This window comes from Nicotiana tabacum, chromosome 16 (genome assembly GCF_000715075.1).
Source record: "Nicotiana tabacum cultivar K326 chromosome 16, ASM71507v2, whole genome shotgun sequence".
NCBI lineage: Eukaryota > Viridiplantae > Streptophyta > Magnoliopsida > Solanales > Solanaceae > Nicotiana > Nicotiana tabacum.
In genome coordinates this window covers 125884355-125902231 of record NC_134095.1, presented here as the reverse complement: position 1 = coordinate 125902231, position 17877 = coordinate 125884355, and the positions used below count along the sequence as shown (strand labels likewise).

General features: G+C 35.0%; 1 non-coding gene across 1 annotated transcript; it reads left to right on the top strand.

The window, feature by feature from the left end:
• The first annotated feature begins 3128 nt into the window (after positions 1 to 3128).
• LOC142171309 (U6 spliceosomal RNA) lies at positions 3129 to 3230 on the top strand. Its single transcript, XR_012700883.1, has one exon. It is a non-coding gene; the product is annotated as a U6 spliceosomal RNA (small nuclear RNA).
• Positions 3231 to 17877: the final 14647 nt, after the last annotated feature.

The following is a 17877-nucleotide window of genomic DNA, read 5'->3' as shown; positions in this document are numbered from 1 at the left end:
GCAAGCATGGTGGCTCTCTCTCAGGTCTCTGTGGAGTTAACTCACATATTGTTCTATATATACAGAGGCAAAAATAACGGCTGAAAAGACGAAATATTAAGAAAAATTGAAACTTGATTTTGTTTTCATACTACGGAGAAATCGTGTAGACTACAGTAGTTTTATTTCTTCATCTCACTCTCCTGACTCCCATATTCAACCAAACCTATGGACAAATAATGTACACCCATTTCTTTTATCATGCCCCTCACCAGATATAGCTTAGAACAGTTCTAAATGAACTCTTTATCCACTTTACACACGAACTGTATATCCTTTTTGGTTGCTAATACATCTCAAGCTTATTAATGGTAGTATAAATTTTTAGTTGGCACACATAAGGTTTATATTTGAATATTTGGATATTGGAGCAAGGATGGCGTCATTGATGGAATCTTCATTGGCGATGCATGCATGATTTGGCTAAGTGGACGCATAATCTCATATCCATTTGATTCATTTTTTTCATTCTCAGCCCTGTTATATCTGGGTTTACAGGGGTGAATTGGGAGAACCATCGAACTCGGAAGATGAACACGATGGGCCCTTTCTTAACTGTCTAGTGTGCATTTTAACCAGGTAAACTGTTAGATTTTAGAAGATCCGTTAGGCACTTTGTTAGTTAGACCAAAACTGCCCCACGTTAGTAAAGTTAAAGGACGATAAGTGCATAGCATAATACATAAAGGACAAAGTTAGATCAACTTCCAAAGATAAGGGACAATTTGGTTAAATACTCTTGGACGCAATACAGTAGAATCCCAAATACTTCGGAATTTGCTAGGACTGAGATAGTGATAGTTCAGGTGTCTTGGATCTTCCGGATGAAAGGTTCCGGAACTAGGAGCGTACATAGGTCGGGTTGGTTCGGATTTTTCAAGTACCAAACCAAATCAATTATATCGGATTATTAAATTTAAAGACCAAACCAAACCAATAAAAGTCGAATTTTTTAATCTGAGATTTTCCGAGTTTTCGGGTTTTTTCGGGTCTTTTTCATATCCAAATATTTCTTTAATCCTAGGAAGACAGAACTATATAAGGTGTTTTTCAATAAAATAACATGCATAAACATGAGATGAGCTATGGTATTATACTAAAATATAAAACAATAAGATAATAAAATCGCATAAAATAAATATTATTAATATGCCACAACGAAAACAAACACAATTTAAAATTATGAAGTTGCTAAAATAAGTACGACTAATAAGTACTATTATTTACATGACTAAATACTAAAAGAAAAATAAGATGCATTTTATCTAAACCATGAAAAAACTAAAAAATAGATATCCAACACTATCATTCATAGTACAATTGAATTGAATGTCTTTTACTAGTATTGATTTGATTTTGGTTTAAGATTTATTTGAGTTACTAACATTTATGGACTATAAAATTTATTGGAGCATCCAAAAATTATAAGTCCAAGCTTGAAATAATACGTTAAAAGATAAAACTATGAATAAATATTTTTATGTATTAAATATATTTAAAACTTCTATACTTATAATGTCGAGTTGGTTTGGTTTCGAGTTGACTTTTTTTTAGTTAAAACTAAATCAAACCAATTATAGTCGGATTTTTTTTTCTAACACCAAACCAAACTATAATTAATTTTTTTTTCCGGTTTGACTCGAGTTTTTGAATTGATGCGGTTTGTTAATTTCATGTGTACTAAATTGTGTATTTTAATGTGTCAATACAAATGGAAACAATGATGATCTTTCATTAATTAAAAATGTCAAATAACTAATAAAAAAATAATGAAAGCTTTGGAAGTGAAAAAGAACAAATTAACACAACAAGAAGCTTATTTTAGTTTCACAACCGTTTGAGTAGATGCCCCATATATCTAAGGTATCCATCAATATCCCTATCTATATAATGTTGCATCTCTCACACACTCTAAACGTCACCGCGAAATAAAAACCAAGTCTATTAGTACCATTAGGAATAAAAACAAAATAGTTTTCAACATATTAAAATAATGCAAAGTTCATTTTACCATATTAATAGATGGCCATGTGTTTACAATAACTCCACTGTCTTGAGTTCTGTCCTTTGGTCCAATATTTGTCCTCTTATTATCTACAAAATGAGAAAATGAAATGGAGTTGCACGAGTTTACGATATAGCAATATAAGATGATTCTCACTGTCGTTGTAGCTCATTTTTTAAGGAATAATCTTGCATGTTTTGTTGTGGCCAGCATTTGTGGCATATACTGCAATCCAAGATCTTCGCTTCTTTTTTGTTTTTTGTTCTATTGACTCTACTTTCAACATTATTCTAAATTATTTGTACTGTGAAAAGAAAAAAAAAATCTTTTTGTTGACCTTAGATCTTTTCGTGTAATCTGTTCCAATAATTTATTGTTGGTTTGTTTTCTTGGTTCTATTTTGTTTCGTGGAGATAGCTTATATGGGGGTTGGTGGTGCTAAAAGTGTAAGAAGTTTGGCGTTTTACTTTAAGAGGGAGAAATTAAAAAATAGCCAGATTTACAATTGGTCGTTCAAAAATAGCTCAGTTTTAAAAGTAATCGAAATTTAACTACTTTTCATGTAAAGATAAATATGAGCGAAAATACTATTTAAAACCCGAAAAATACGCCAGTATATTATGTTGGAGTACTAGCATAAGTAACTTGAACTCCAACATATTATACTGGAGTTCCAGGATAAGTATGCTGGAACTCCAGCATAATATGATGGAGTTCCACCATAAGTACACTAGAACTCCAACATAATATACTGGAGTTTGGAGCATCGATGCTCCAGTCTCCAGTATATTATACTGGAGCCAACAAAGTATACCGGTCCAGCATAATATGCTAGAGTTCATACACAGGTGCACCGAACTCCAGTATATTTTGTTGGATCGATCTCTGTTGTAGCAAAATAATGGCTATTTTTCATTGACTTGGTAAACGCTGGCTATTTTTTAATGACCAACCCTAAAACTAGCTATACCGTGCTATTTTTACACTTTAAGAATGTGTTGAAAAACTTTTTGGAAATTGTTTTTCAACCAAACACCATGAGAGAAAGCAATTCAATTTTTGCAAAACCGAAAAACTTCCACTCGTCCCTTCGGGCACATCCGATAAAATTAGAATGATACAGAGAAGATTAGTACAGCCCTGTACAAAGATGACACGCACAAATCGGGAAATTGTCCAATTTTTTTTTTAACTTCTATTACTACTATTCCAGCCATTTTGAAGAAAAAGGAAAATCGTATAAACTTTGAAAGAAATACTATTAGTGACCACAAAAAATTTAACAGCTACTTACAAACGAAAAATTAACAGACTTCATGTATGCCAGTCCAACGGACTAGTACTAGTATGAAAAGAAAGGTATCTCTAAGCTAAGGTACCTTTGATATGTAAACAGATACATAATGTAAGCACGTGATTTTTGCCCAATATGAAAATTACTCTCAAAAAATTCAAAAATAAAATGATTTTTCTTTGGTGTGCAATTTTGTGATATTTTTAATAATTATTTGTATTTGCTTGTGCATGTTTATTTGCTAAATTAATAAAAAAATACAAAAATATGTCGCATTTTGCATGTAGGATTTAATTCTACAATTGTTAGTAATTAAATTTGTTTTACAAAAATTAAAAATTACAAAAATAGGCATCGTTTGCATTTTTAGCATTTAATGTCCAAATATACAATTTTATGCTTAATTATTACTTAATTGTGCGTTAATTGTTATTGGGAGTTAATTTGCGCTTTTATAACTTAATTTAATTCTTAATAATAGTTTAAGTATTTTTATAAATTAGTTTTAGAAGAAATAAAAGAAGAAAAGAGAGCGAAAATATAAAGAAAGTCGGAATTGGGCCTCTTCTTCGATTTCAAGCCACAGGCCCAAAAAATGGCCCAATCTTCCCTACGACCCAGTCCATTTCGAACTGGGTCGACCCAGTCCATAACGCAAAAGACCCAAACCCATTTTGTCTTACATTTTACAAAAAAAACAAAACAAAACAAAATGAAGAAAACCCTAAAAATTGCAAAATCATCCGCCACCCTCCTATCTTCTTCTTCTTCCTCAAGTTCCAAGTTGCTCTCCCATGTCCGCCCGTCGACCACCCTTCGTCCAACAGTTGACGCAGCAACGAAGCTGCTCTCCGACCACCCATGACTACATCATCTTCATCTCCTTCTTCTTCGTCCGAATTCCCTAGCCCTATCCGCCATTGACGAGGCTCGTCGAGCTCAAGCTTGAGCTCGACGTCCATGGCTGACCATGCTGCTTCTTTTCCTCCTTCCGAGCACGTCGAGCTGCTGCTGTGGTTTCTTAGATCTTTTCCGTCCAAACACCACCTCCGAACGACCCCAGCCACGCCGGAACAACACAAAACGAACCAAGATGCCATGGTTGTCCGCTCACGCATCTGCTACTGCTGCTAAGCAGCTGCTATTGCTTCCCGTTGTCCTCCTCGATGGACTGCTGCTTCCATGGTTGTCGTTGATGCTGCTATCACTACTTGGACGTCGCTGCTAGTTTGTCGCCGCTGCTGGGTCGTCGCCGTTGCTGCTTTGTCGCGGCAGTGGCTTCAGCTGCCCCCGACGCTGCCGCCTCACCTTCGTCCTCTTCACTTCGGCCTCACATACACGGATGAGTTTTGGTCGATGTCGTTCGTCGTTGGTTAGTCATTCGTCGTTTCAATCCGGTTAGTAGTTTTTGAATTTTATTTTATCCGTATTTTGTTTTGATATTTTTCGAATCTAAAATCGGCGAATGTTTGTTTTATTCATGTCTATGGTTAGATATTTGATTTTTGGTTTTGTTCATGTTCATGTTGTTTGTTAAATTAATTTTCAGATTTCAAAATAGAAGTTTAATTAGTTGTTTTCATATTCATTTCATGTTTGTATTGTTGTTTAAGTGAATATTTGTTAGTTTAATGTTTGTTAGATACAAATTGAAGTTTAATTAACTATTTCTTCAATTTGTTTCATGTGTTTATGTATTGTTAGAAATTGTTAATATTGTTAAGTTCAAGTTTAAGTTCATAATTGTTTCTTCGTCGATCTTGTTATTTGTTTAAAGAATTTAGTTGTGTTAGAGAAATATGTTGGTTTAATCGTTTAAATCCATCATGTTTGTTGTTTAAAATAGGTTTAATTCATGTTCATACTTTGTTTGATTGTTCTTGAATCCGAAATTTGTATAGCTTGATTTCTTGTTTACCATTTGTGATTATTTCTTGAAATTGTCTCATAAGGTTTAATATAGGAATTGTTGGTTGTAATATTGTTAGAATTGATTTTAAGTTCAATATGATTGAAGTTAGAAATCTAAATATACTTGTTTGTTGTAGTTGTTGAATCCGAAAATAGGATTGTTTGTTTCTAAAATATTGTTCAATCAAATTTTAGTTGTTCTTTGTTGTTCAATTTGTGTTCATGTGATTTGTTGTTGAAATGTTGTTAAAATCGTGTTCATGTGATATTGTTGTTATGATGTTCATCCGTGTTCATATTGTTGTTTGAACATTGTTAGAAATTGATCATATTGTCTATATTTTGGTTAAGTTTGATTAATTGATGTGTTATAGCTGATGGGTAGTTTGGTAAATTTGTAGTACGTTCAGGGGTAGTTTGGTAATTTCAGTAAGGTCGGAGGGGGTAGTTTAGGAATTGTACATTTTGTAATTGTTTATTTGAAGCATGGGGGACAAAATAAAATGGGGTGGTTTGTGATATGATTATTTAATATAAAGGGGGGACAAGATTTAATTTAAAGGGGGAATCTTGCATTATTTTATATTAGGCATGGGGGACAAAATGAAATGTATGTTTATTTAATGTAATGGGGATGAGTGGGAAGATAATGGGTTGGGTAGAGAAAAAGTATTGATTTTAATTAATTGAAAGGTTTATGGGATGGGTTATAAGAAGAAGTCTTGAACACAAGACAAGGGACAATACAGAGAGAAAAAATAGAGAGAGATAGAGAAAAATATACAGATACGAGAGAGAGAAACAAATCTGAAAATAAGAGAGAGAAAAGGGCTGAACATTTAAGAGATAGAAAATTCCGAAAAATATTTAAGCTTTCAAATAAATAAAAAACCTAAGAAAAAACATTCTGCTTTCTTTTGTTGTTTGAAATTAGAATTAATTGTTGTTTCATCAAAGCTGGAAGCTTTTGTTTTTTTTTGGGATTACTACTCCACCGGTCTGTTACTGTGTTGTTACTGTTGCTGGGCTATTGTTGCTGTGTTGTACTGATTTTACTACTGCTGCTGATTCTCATATTCATTTTCTTTTGCTTCCAATATCAGGTACACAACTGAAAAGCTGGTTATTGTAATCCGAAATATGAAGCGTGAATACATATGAAGAATGAAAATTTGAAGTTTTAATTTCGTTTTTTTTCTTTGTTCCTTTTGTTGATTGTATTTAAGCTATTTCATGAATTACTAAATAATGACTGGAATAAGAAAATAATATCATAAGTTAGTCTGTAATAAATCAGTTCGGCAAAATAGGTTAATTCACTAGTTATGAAGGCTTATTTTTCATATATATATATATATATATATATATATATATATATATATATATATATATATATAAAGGAAAATAGTTTGTCTTCCCCTGAAAATGACAATGAAAAAGAGTCTTGTTTTAAAATGAGTTTTTATTTATTTATTTGTTTAGATACCAAAATAAAAATAACTAATAAAATAAAAAGAGTCGCGTCGAAAGTGGTTTTATTATTTGTTGCAAATATGTATATATATAAAAATCCAAAAAGTTGTTCTTTATTTCCAAAAAATGTATATATATCTTTATTTGTTGCAAAAATATTTGTCGTGCCAAAAGTCTAGAAAAGTTTTTTTTAGACTCTCAATTTTCAAAACAAAAAAAAAATCCAAATTTTTTTTTCCGTTATTGACTTCTTTAGAAAGTCTTTTTAATTATTAAAAAAATATATATATATTATAAAATAAAACAAATTCGAAAATATTCTCCTTCTTCTTTAAAAAATTGAAGAGAAAATTCAAAATTCAAAAAAATATTTTTTTTAGAAAGCATTTCTTTTATTAAAGGTAAAATTCAAAAAAAAAATATTTTCTTTCTTCTTAGAATAAGAAAAAACAAAAAAATATCTTCCTTTTACTTTTGAAATTCTCAAAGTTCAAATCAAAAGAAAAGGAATTCTTAGAAGTATTTCTTTCAAAAAGAAAATCAATCAAAAATCCAAAAAAAAAATATATACTTCCTTTCTTTTTTTAAAGCAGTTCTTTTACAAATTCAAATATAATAATAATTTAAAATTAGTTTACTTACTTTATTCATGACCTGCCCGAACTACGCGGGTTTGATTCTCACCGGATGTTAGATACGTAGGCAACCCTCATCGGGTCCAACCCCCCTTTTGCTAAAATAAGCCAAAAACCAATAAATAAATAAAAAACGTGTCAAAATTTTAATTTTGTCATAAATAAGTCGGGTGGTGTCCAACCTCCCCTTTTGCTAAAATTAGCCAAAAAATAATATGTCAAATTTTAAGAGTCATAAAGAAGTCGGGTGACGCTGTTTTATCCAGACATAGCTGAATGTTCCCGAAAGGGACGCTGGAAGGCTGACTTTGCATAAACAGCCACCTTTGGGTCATTTTTTTAAAAAATTTGGTCCAGTTAACCCACACAGCCTTAAAAATCTTCGTCCCCGAGGTGCTGAAGGGCCGTGTTTGCAACACCAGGTTTTATTATAATTTGAAAAAAAAACAAAGAGTCAACGGTCAGGTGAATACCGTTTGGATATTTGGTCAAAAATAAGTCAAGCCAGCTTCGGCCGCATCTTAAACCGTTCTTGCCGAAATAGCCTTAGAGTATCTTTCAGTTGTCGAAAGACTATTTTCGTAAAAGAACGGACAAGTTTGTAAAGTGTCAAAATAATCCTCCCCGGCCTCAAAATTCATGTGAGATTTGGAAGGGGCCACATTTGTAAAAATAGCCATTTGGTTGCATTTGTCAAACGGGGAAAGGAAGCTGGCCTTTTTATTTTGAGGTTATAAATCTTTAATTAGAATATGTGGGTTGTTTGATTTTCGAGTTTGTAGGTCATTTTCAAACCTTTGAAACCCAGATTGTTTTAAATTAAAAAAAAATGTTTAGTATTGTTTATATTTTATTGGTCCGAACTACGCAAGGTCTGATTTATGCGGGGTCATGATACGTAGGCAATCTCCATAAGATTCGACCACAACAAAAATAAAAAAAATGAAAAAAAAATGAAAAAGAAAAAATGAAAAAGAAAAAATGAAAAAAAAAATGAAAAAAAAATCGAAAAAAAAGAAAGAAAGAAAATGAAAAAAAAATGTTATTAATAATGGGGACCGACAGAGTCCATTCTAACCTGTTTTGCTTTTGAATCGCAAAGAAAGAAGGTGGTTTGTTTGTGGTAAGCCGAAACTACAAGACCCAGAAGCACACTTTGCGGGGATCAGGCTTGATAACAGAAACACTCGAATCCTATTGGGACTTGTTGACTAAGGTTGATGATATTGAAGTTGGAAATGGTCTCGACAATATTAATGCAAAGCTCAGTGGCTAAGATGCCAATTTTGATAAAGTGGGAGGACGCTCCGTTCCTTGGTTAGCAAGAGAGAAGCTTTTGGTGGCTTATTTTGTTGTCATTTCTGTTGTCCGGATTATTATTAGGGTTGTAATCCGAATATTGTCTTGTGTCAAACCTTCTTATCTTTCCGATTTGTCATATCAATTTGTTTAAGTTTTGTCAAGGCTGTGTTAGGATTTTATTCTGGTTGTTTTGTTTGTTTTATTATTCAAACCATTTCGCCGGTAGTCTAATACAAAAGCCGGTCTTTTATTATTTCCAGTCATCTTTTTGTTTTAGTCCTTTTGTCATTTTTGTTCAATGCCGATTCTAGGGACATGACATGCGCACACAGTTTGGGCCTAGTCTTTAAAGTTAATCATAAAACCCCGGAAAGGAAATCAGAGCATTTAAAGGAAATAAGAACGGTTTGAGATTATTTGAAGCCCGAGTCATGTGGAACTGGGGCAAGTAAAACATAAAGAAAACCATTAAATGCAAAATTCGCCAAATTGGCATGAGGATCGTTCATGAGAGTGAGAGTGTCGCCCAGTAGTGCTTTAGAAATGACAAATGAAAAAGCAAGTGTTTAACACAATTGTCAAGTCCAGCACCATCGGAAGAGACTATAAATCTATGATCAATTGTGTTGTTTGCACTTGGCATGTTTTGAAGACTGGAATGACGAACATTTTGTTCTGCTACCTAAACACTTTATCCTTCGTTAGCCCTTTGAGCCTTATTTATTTTCTTTCATACCCCTCGTTCGGAATCAATAGCAACGATTAGGAAATACGAGCCTGGAAGGTAAAGAAAAAAAATTCAAAAAAAAAATTCAAAAAAAAAAACGAAAAAAGAAAAAGAAAAGAAAAATGAAAAAAAACAAAAGAAAGTCAGAAGAAAACAGAGGAATTGGGAACTACGTTTGACCTGATTCCTCAAAGCGGATACGTAGGCGCTTCACGGCTCGGTCATAGGGTGCATAGTGCGCATAATGTGCGTAGTATGCATAGTGTAACCAAAAAATTTTAAAAAATATATATAATAAATAAATAATCCCCAAGCAAGAAACTGGGGCAAGGGTTGCGCTTGTTATAAACAAATATGATTTCGAAGGTTGTAATTTTGAACCCCAAATTGATTTGTTTTTGAGCCTTTAATACCCTTTATTTCTAAGCCTATCCAAAAAACCCACATTACGGTCCAAAGAAAGACCTTCTGATCAGTCTGCAAAAGATGCCAAGTCAGACAAATGAGAGTCTTACCGGCGAACATAACATTCTGTTCCACAGCAGAAAGGACTCTAATCTCCAGCAGAGAGAGTCATACCGGCAACACTCCAAATCCCCAGCTGGAAAGTGATACAAATGAGAGAGTCTTATCGGTGAAAATCTTTACGGACACCATAAGGCGACGCAAGCTGAGAGAAAAACCAAAATGAGAGAGGCTTGATAGTGAAAACCCTTCGGGCACTACAAGTCGAATAAGATTAGGAATCAGATGGGGAATCGCCAAGTCAAGGGAAGATCTCGAAAGACGATTGATGACGAAGGATATGCCACATGTGCATGTCATGACCATTAGAGTCGGTATTTGTGTTTGATAGGTTTTTATTTATAGTTTCTTTTGTTAAAGAGTCATCTTTTTCCGTTGTCTTTTATTCTGTTCCCTTTTATCTTTTCCTTTCATAGAAATTTCCCCAGTAGAGTCTGTTTGGTCAGAACCAGTGGGAAATGACTTCAAAATAGGCCATTAGCTTTCCAAGATAAGATCTGACTAATACATACAAATGGTATAGTCAGCAAGGAACAAGCGCGAGGCCAGTGTCAAAAAAAAAGATATCCCCAGCAAAAGGGAATTGACAAAAAGATCAACGAGTGTCAAGAGGGATATCCTTGCCAAAATCAGAGGTTATTAAAACCTCAAGGCCAAGGCCCATGGACAAAAAAGGAGAGCAATAAGCATGATTTGGGAAGTTCATGCGAGACTAAAAGGTTGGGAAAATGCAAGTCTCCGAGCCATACCACGAAAGAAGAGGGATATCCCCAGCAGAAAAGTATTATCCCCAGCAAATAATATCATCCCCAACAAGTTGTGGGACACAGAGCAAAGAAGGAGAAAGAGAAAACCATCCCAGTGGAGTATCACAGCCAACTACCACGCTTTAAGCTAACAAATTTTTGATTTGAAACAGGTAAAGGAAATGGCATTAATGACGGAAAGGCATGCCATATATAAAAAAAAAAGATTATCAAACTGGGGCAGAAAATTTTCTTTTCAATTAGAAAATTTTCTGGAAATCAGGTACTCATCTGGGGAAGAATAAAGATAACACCAAGGAAGTGGTCTTTGAACCAGTGTTGCCCCAACATAATAAGTTTCAATGGAGGAAGTTATCCCCAGCGGCAGAACAAAGGGATGACATTTGTGCTCAGAAAAGCAAAGAGCCATTATCATCCCCAGCGGCTTCCAGAAGAATAAAGCATCGATTTGAAGGGATAAAATTCCCCAGCAGCGTTATCCTCAACAACGTTATCCAAAAAGATAACCCTTTTATCCCCAGCAGTGTTGAAAAAAAAATATATATATATAAAAAAATGGAGAAGAGGAAGAAAGGAGACTCCCCCAGTGATATTATCCCCAGCAGTCAGGCGTCCACCTGGAGAACAAGGATGAGTAATGGAAGTATTAGCAATCAGGCGTCCACTTGGAGAACAAGGAAGAGCAATGAAAGAAACAGCAATCAGGCGTCCACCTGGAGAACAATGATGAAGAAAAGAAATAGCAATCAGGCGTCCACCTGGAGAACAAGGATGAAGAATTGAATTAGCAGTCAGACGTCCACGTGGAGAACAAGGAAGAACAATTGAAATATCAGAAGTCAGGCGTCCACCTGGAGAACAAGGAAAAGCATCAAAACTGGGGCAGAAGATTTTCTGCCATTGTCGAAATTTTCTCGGAAGAACGAGGAAATCAATTCAAGTTTTAAGAGATAGCAAGACAACAAGATTTGGAGAAAAACAGTCGGAGGTAAGACAATTCCAAGATTTTGAAAATGGGTTCATCCGCCCTCGAATAGGATATTTTGGGTTCATCCTCCCTCGAATAGGATATTTTGGGTTCATCCGCCCTCGAATAGGATATTGTTGGGTTCATCCGCCCTCGAATAGGATATAATGGGTTCATCCACCCTCGAATAGGATATAATGGGATCATCCGCCCTCGAATAGGATATTTTGGGTTCATCCGCCCTCGAATAGGATATTTTGGGTTCATCCGCCCTCGAATAGGATATAATGGGTTCATCCGCCCTCGAATAGGATATAATGGGATCATCCGCCCTCGAATAGGATATTTTGGGTTCATCCGCCCTCGAATAGGATATTTTGGGTTCATCCGCCCTCGAATAGGATATAATGGGTTCATCCGCCCTCGAATAGGATATTTTGGGTTCATCCGCCCTCGAATAGGATATTTTGGGTTCATCCGCCCTCGAATAGGATATTTTGGGTTCATCCGCCCTCGAATAGGATATTTCGGGTTCATCCGCCCTCGAATAGGATATTTTGGGTTCATCCGCCCTCGAATAGGATATAATGGGTTCATCCGCCCTCGAATAGGATATTTTGGGTTCATCCGCCCTCGAATGGGATATAATGGGTTCATCCGCCCTCGAATAGGATATAATGGGATCATCCGCCCTCGAATAGGATATTTTGGGTTCATCCGCCCTCAAATAAGGATATTTTGGGTTCATCCGCCCTCGAATAGGATATTTTGGGTTCATCCGCCCTCGAATAGGATATTTTGGGTTCATCCGCCCTCGAATAGGATTTTATTTTAAAGTTGTTGAAGTCAGTAGCCCGCCTGAAGAGAGGAATGACGATTATTTTCAAAGTTGTTGTTGAAGTCAGGAGCCCGCCTGAAGAGAGGAAAGGCGTTTTTAAAAAGTAGTTGAAATCTTGTCAACCTAACGAATAGGATTTTATTTTAAAGTTGTTGAAGTCAGGAGCCCGCCTGAAGAGAGGAATGGCGATTATTTTCAAAGTTGTTGTTGAAGTCAGGAGCCCGCCTGAAGAGAGGAAAGGCGTTTTTAAAAAGTTGTTGAAATCTTGCCAACCTAAAGAAAGGAATGGCGATGTATTGGTTGAAGTCAGGAGCCCGCCTGAAGAGAGGAATGGCAATTATTTTCAAAGTTGTTGTTGAAGTCAGGAGCCCGCCTGAAGAGAGGAAAGGCGTTTTTAAAAGTTTTTGAAATCTTGCCAACCTAAAGAAAGGAATGGCGATGTATTGGTTGAAGTCAGGAGCCCGCCTGAAGAGAGGAATGGCGATTTATTTTCAAAGTTGTTGTTGAAGTTAGAAGCCCGCCTGAAGAGAGGAAAAGGAATGGCGATGTATTGGTTGAAGTCAGGAGCCCGCCTGAAGAGAGGAATGGAGATTTATTTTCAAAGTTGTTGTTGAAGTCAGGAGCCCGCCTGAAGAGAGGAAAGGCGTTTATTTTAAAAGTTGTGTATTTGAAGTCAGGAGTCCGCCTGAAGAGAGGAATGGCGCTTATTTTTAAAAGTTGTTGTTGATGTTGGGAGCCCGCCCAGATAACAGAGGCATACATTTCAGTCTTTACATTTCAAGCATTGAACTTGGGAGCCCGCCCAGATAACAGAGGCATACATTTTAAGTCTTTAATTTTCAAGTATTGAAGTTGGGAGCCCACCCAGATAACAGAGGCATACATTTCAAGATCAAGTCAGAGGACAATAATACAGAGGGTTACAATAGGAAGCCCCAGCAGGAAACAATAAAATTCCCCGGCACCGGGAAATAGAAGGTTGCAACAAGAGGTCACAGTACAAACTCAAGTACATGTGTCAAAAGAAGAAAAGCACCGGAAGAAATGCAAGCAGACAAGGAAGCAAGGCAACAAAAACAAATTGTACTCTAGCCTAGCTTCTTGTTTTCTTTTAAGCATGGTGTAACAAGGAGATCGGTAAGCAGTGGTAATAGCATGCAACAACAGTAACAATGCAGTCTCACGGTAGTCCCAGCTACCAAAACTTCCCGAACTACATTGACCTGATTCCTGTTTAACCCAAGATATGTAGGAAACCTTTGAAGCAAAGGTTCGGTTAAATCTTTTTCAAAAAATTGCTTCAACCGGAGTACTCGGATGGGCAAAAATCGCTCGCTTTATCTTTGCACGAAAACCCTTCGTGTCTTCGGGCAAAGAGGGGCAGCTGTAAGCACGTGATTTTTGCCCAATATGAGAATTACTCCCAAAAAATCCAAAAATAAAATGATTTTTCTTTGGTGTGCAATTTTGTGATATTTTGAATAATTATTTGTATTTGCTTGTGCATGTTTATTTGCTAAATTAATAAAAAAAATACAAAAATATGTCGCATTTTGCATGTAGGATTTAATTCTACAATTGTTAGTAATTAAATTTGTTTTACAAAAATTAAAAATTACAAAAATAGGCATCGTTTGCATTTTTAGCATTTAATGTCCAAATATACAATTTTATGCTTAATTATTACTTAATTGTGCGTTAATTGTTATTGGGAGTTAATTTGCGCTTTTATAACTTAATTTAATTCTTAATAATAGTTTAAGTATTTTTATAAATTAGTTTTAGAAGAAATAAAAGAAGAAAAGAGAGCGAAAATATAAAGAAAGTCGGAATTGGGCCTCTTCTTCGATTTCAAGCCACAGGCCCAAAAAATGGCCCAATCTTCCCTACGACCCAGTCCATTTCGAACTGGGTCGACCCAGTCCATAACCCAAAAGACCCAAACCCATTTTGTCTTACATTTTACAAAAAAAACAAAACAAAACAAAATGAAGAAAACCCTAAAAATTGCAAAATCATCTGCCACCCTCCTATCTTCTTCTTCTTCCTCAAGTTCCAAGTTGCCCTCCCATGTCCGCCCGTCGACCACCCTTCGTCCAACAGTTGACGCAGCAACGAAGCTGCTCTCCGACCACCCATGACTACATCGTCTTCATCTCCTTCTTCTTCGTCCGAATTCCCTAGCCCTATCCGCCATTGACGAGGCTCGTCGAGCTCAAGCTTGAGCTCGACATCCGTGGCTGACCATGCTGCTTCTTTTCCTCCTTCCGAGCACGTCGAGCTGCTGCTGTGGTTTCTTAGATATTTTCCGTCCAAACACCACCTCCGAACGGCCCCAGCCACGCCGGAACAACACAAAACGAACCAAGATGCCATGGCTGTCCGCTCACGCATCTGCTACTGCTGCTAAGCAGCTGCTATTGCTTCCCGTCGTCCTCCTCGATGGACTGCTGCTTCCATGGTTGTCGTTGATGCTGCTATCACTGCTTGGACGCCGCTGCTAGTTCGTCGCCGCTGCTGGGTCGTCGCCGCTGCTGCTTTGTCGCGGCAGTGGCTTCAGCTGCCCCCGACGCTGCCGCCTCACCTTCGTCCTCTTCACTTCGGCCTCGCATACACGGATGAGTTTTGGTCGATGTCGTTCGTCGTTGGTTAGTCATTCGTCGTTTCAATCCGGTTAGTAGTTTTTGAAATTTTATTTTGTCCGTATTTTGTTTTGATATTTTTCGAATCTAAAATCGGCGAATGTTTGTTTTATTCATGTCTATGGTTAGATATTTGATTTTTGGTTTTGTTCATGTTCATGTTGTTTGTTAAATTAATTTTCAGATTTCAAAATAGAAGTTTAATTAGTTGTTTTCATATTCATTTCATGTTTGTATTGTTGTTTAAGTGAATATTTGTTAGTTTAATGTTTGTTAGATACAAATTGAAGTTTAATTAACTATTTCTTCAATTTGTTTCATGTGTTTATGTATTGTTAGAAATTGTTAATATTGTTAAGTTCAAGTTTAAGTTCATAATTGTTTCTTCGTCGATCTTGTTATTTGTTTAAAGAATTTAGTTGTGTTAGAGAAATATGTTGGTTTAATCGTTTAAATCCATCATGTTTGTTGTTTAAAATAGGTTTAATTCATGTTCATACTTTGTTTGATTGTTCTTGAATCCGAAATTTGTATAGCTTGATTTCTTGTTTACCATTTGTGATTATTTCTTGAAATTGTCTCATAAGGTTTAATATAGGAATTGTTGGTTGTAATATTGTTAGAATTGATTTTAAGTTCAATATGATTGAAGTTAGAAATCTAAATATACTTGTTTGTTGTAGTTGTTGAATCCGAAAATAGGATTGTTTGTTTCTAAAATATTGTTCAATCAAATTTTAGTTGTTCTTTGTTGTTCAATTTGTGTTCATGTGATTTGTTGTTGAAATGTTGTTAAAATCGTGTTCATGTGATATTGTTGTTATGATGTTCATCCGTGTTCATATTGTTGTTTGAACATTGTTAGAAATTGATCATATTGTCTATATTTTGGTTAAGTTTGATTAATTGATGTGTTATAGTTGATGGGTAGTTTGGTAAATTTGTAGTACGTTCAGGGGTAGTTTGGTAATTTCAGTAAGGTCGGAGGGGGTAGTTTAGGAATTGTACATTTTGTAATTGTTTATTTGAAGCATGGGGGACAAAATAAAATGGGGTGGTTTGTGATATGATTATTTAATATAAAGGGGGGACAAGATTTAATTTAAAGGGGGAATCTTGCATTATTTTATATTAGGCATGGGGGACAAAATGAAATGTATGTTTATTTAATGTAATGGGGATGAGTGGGAAGATAATGGGTTGGGTAGAGAAAAAATATTGATTTTAATTAATTGAAAGGTTTATGGGATGGGTTATAAGAAGAAGTCTTGAACACAAGACAAGGGACAATACAGAGAGAAAAAATAGAGAGAGATAGAGAAAAATACACAGATACGAGAGAGAGAAACAAATCTGAAAATAAGAGAGAGAAAAGGGCTGAACATTTAAGAGATAGAAAATTCCGAAAAATATTTAAGCTTTCAAATTAAAAAAAAAACTAAGAAAAAACATTCTGCTTTCTTTTGTTGTTTGAAATTAGAATTAATTGTTGTTTCATCAAAGCTGGAAGCTTTTGTTTTTTTTGGGATTACTACTCCACCGGTCTGTTACTGGGTTGTTACTGTTGCTGGGCTGTTGCTGTGTTGTACTGATTTTACTGCTGCTGCTGATTCTCATATTCATTTTCTTTTGCTTCCAATATCAGGTACACAACTGAAAAGCTGGTTATTGTAATCCGAAATATGAAGCGTGAATACATATGAAGAATGAAAATTTGAAGTTTTAATTTCGTTTTTTTTCTTTGTTCCTTTTGTTGATTGTATTTAAGCTATTTCATGAATTACTAAATAATGACTGGAATAAGAAAATAATATCATAAGTTAGTCTGTAATAAATCGGTTCGGCAAAATAGGTTAATTCACTAGTTATGAAGGCTTCAAGATTATAGGTTGATCATGAACAAGTAGCTAAATTTAGCTAAGACACGAATTTAAATTAAACATCGTAAATTAGGCATTAAGGCATGACATGAGCTTAAGCAAGATTAGAAGAACGTTTAAGTCTAATAAACTTTCTAATAAGCTTTAGTAATTATGGTTAAATTTAGTTTCAAATGATTGTGAATAATTAATCTCAATAATATTTTTAAAAAAAAATAACAATGCTGAGTTTTAATCTAGCTATATTTGTTTATTTTAAATATTAGTTGTTGAATTTTTATTTAATTTATAATTTTCGAAATTAAGAATAAAATTCCTTTTTTCATCAATATTTGTATGAATCAAGCAATTAGCGTGTCATGTTTTCTTAAATAATAATAATAAAAAAAAAAACGTAATTAATTAGGATTTTCTTTATTCATTTTAGAGATTAATTTTAAATAGCAAAATGTAGTCGCTTTAAGATTTATCCATTTAGGAAAATAAATGAGATGAGCCTCGCTTAATAAAATGTATAGATTGTGGGGCCCTCAATAAATGTACATTTAATTGCTTAGAATTAAGGAGGAGTCATTTAGCAAATTTCACGGCCCTACCCCAAAGTAATAAATCGCTAATTGCTTTAGGCGCGATATAATAATAATACATTCTTAAACACGGGTATGCATTGTCACACCTCCTTTTTCCGCACCCGATGGGGCGCAAGGGAGTTTTTTCCAATTAAAGGACAATCGAAAGGGGATTTATTTATTTATTTCAGAGTCGCCACTTGGGAGATTTAGGGTGTCCCAAGTCACCAATTTTAATCCCGAATCGAGGAAAAGAATGACTCCATATTACAGTCTGCGTACCAGAAATCTAGATAAGGAATT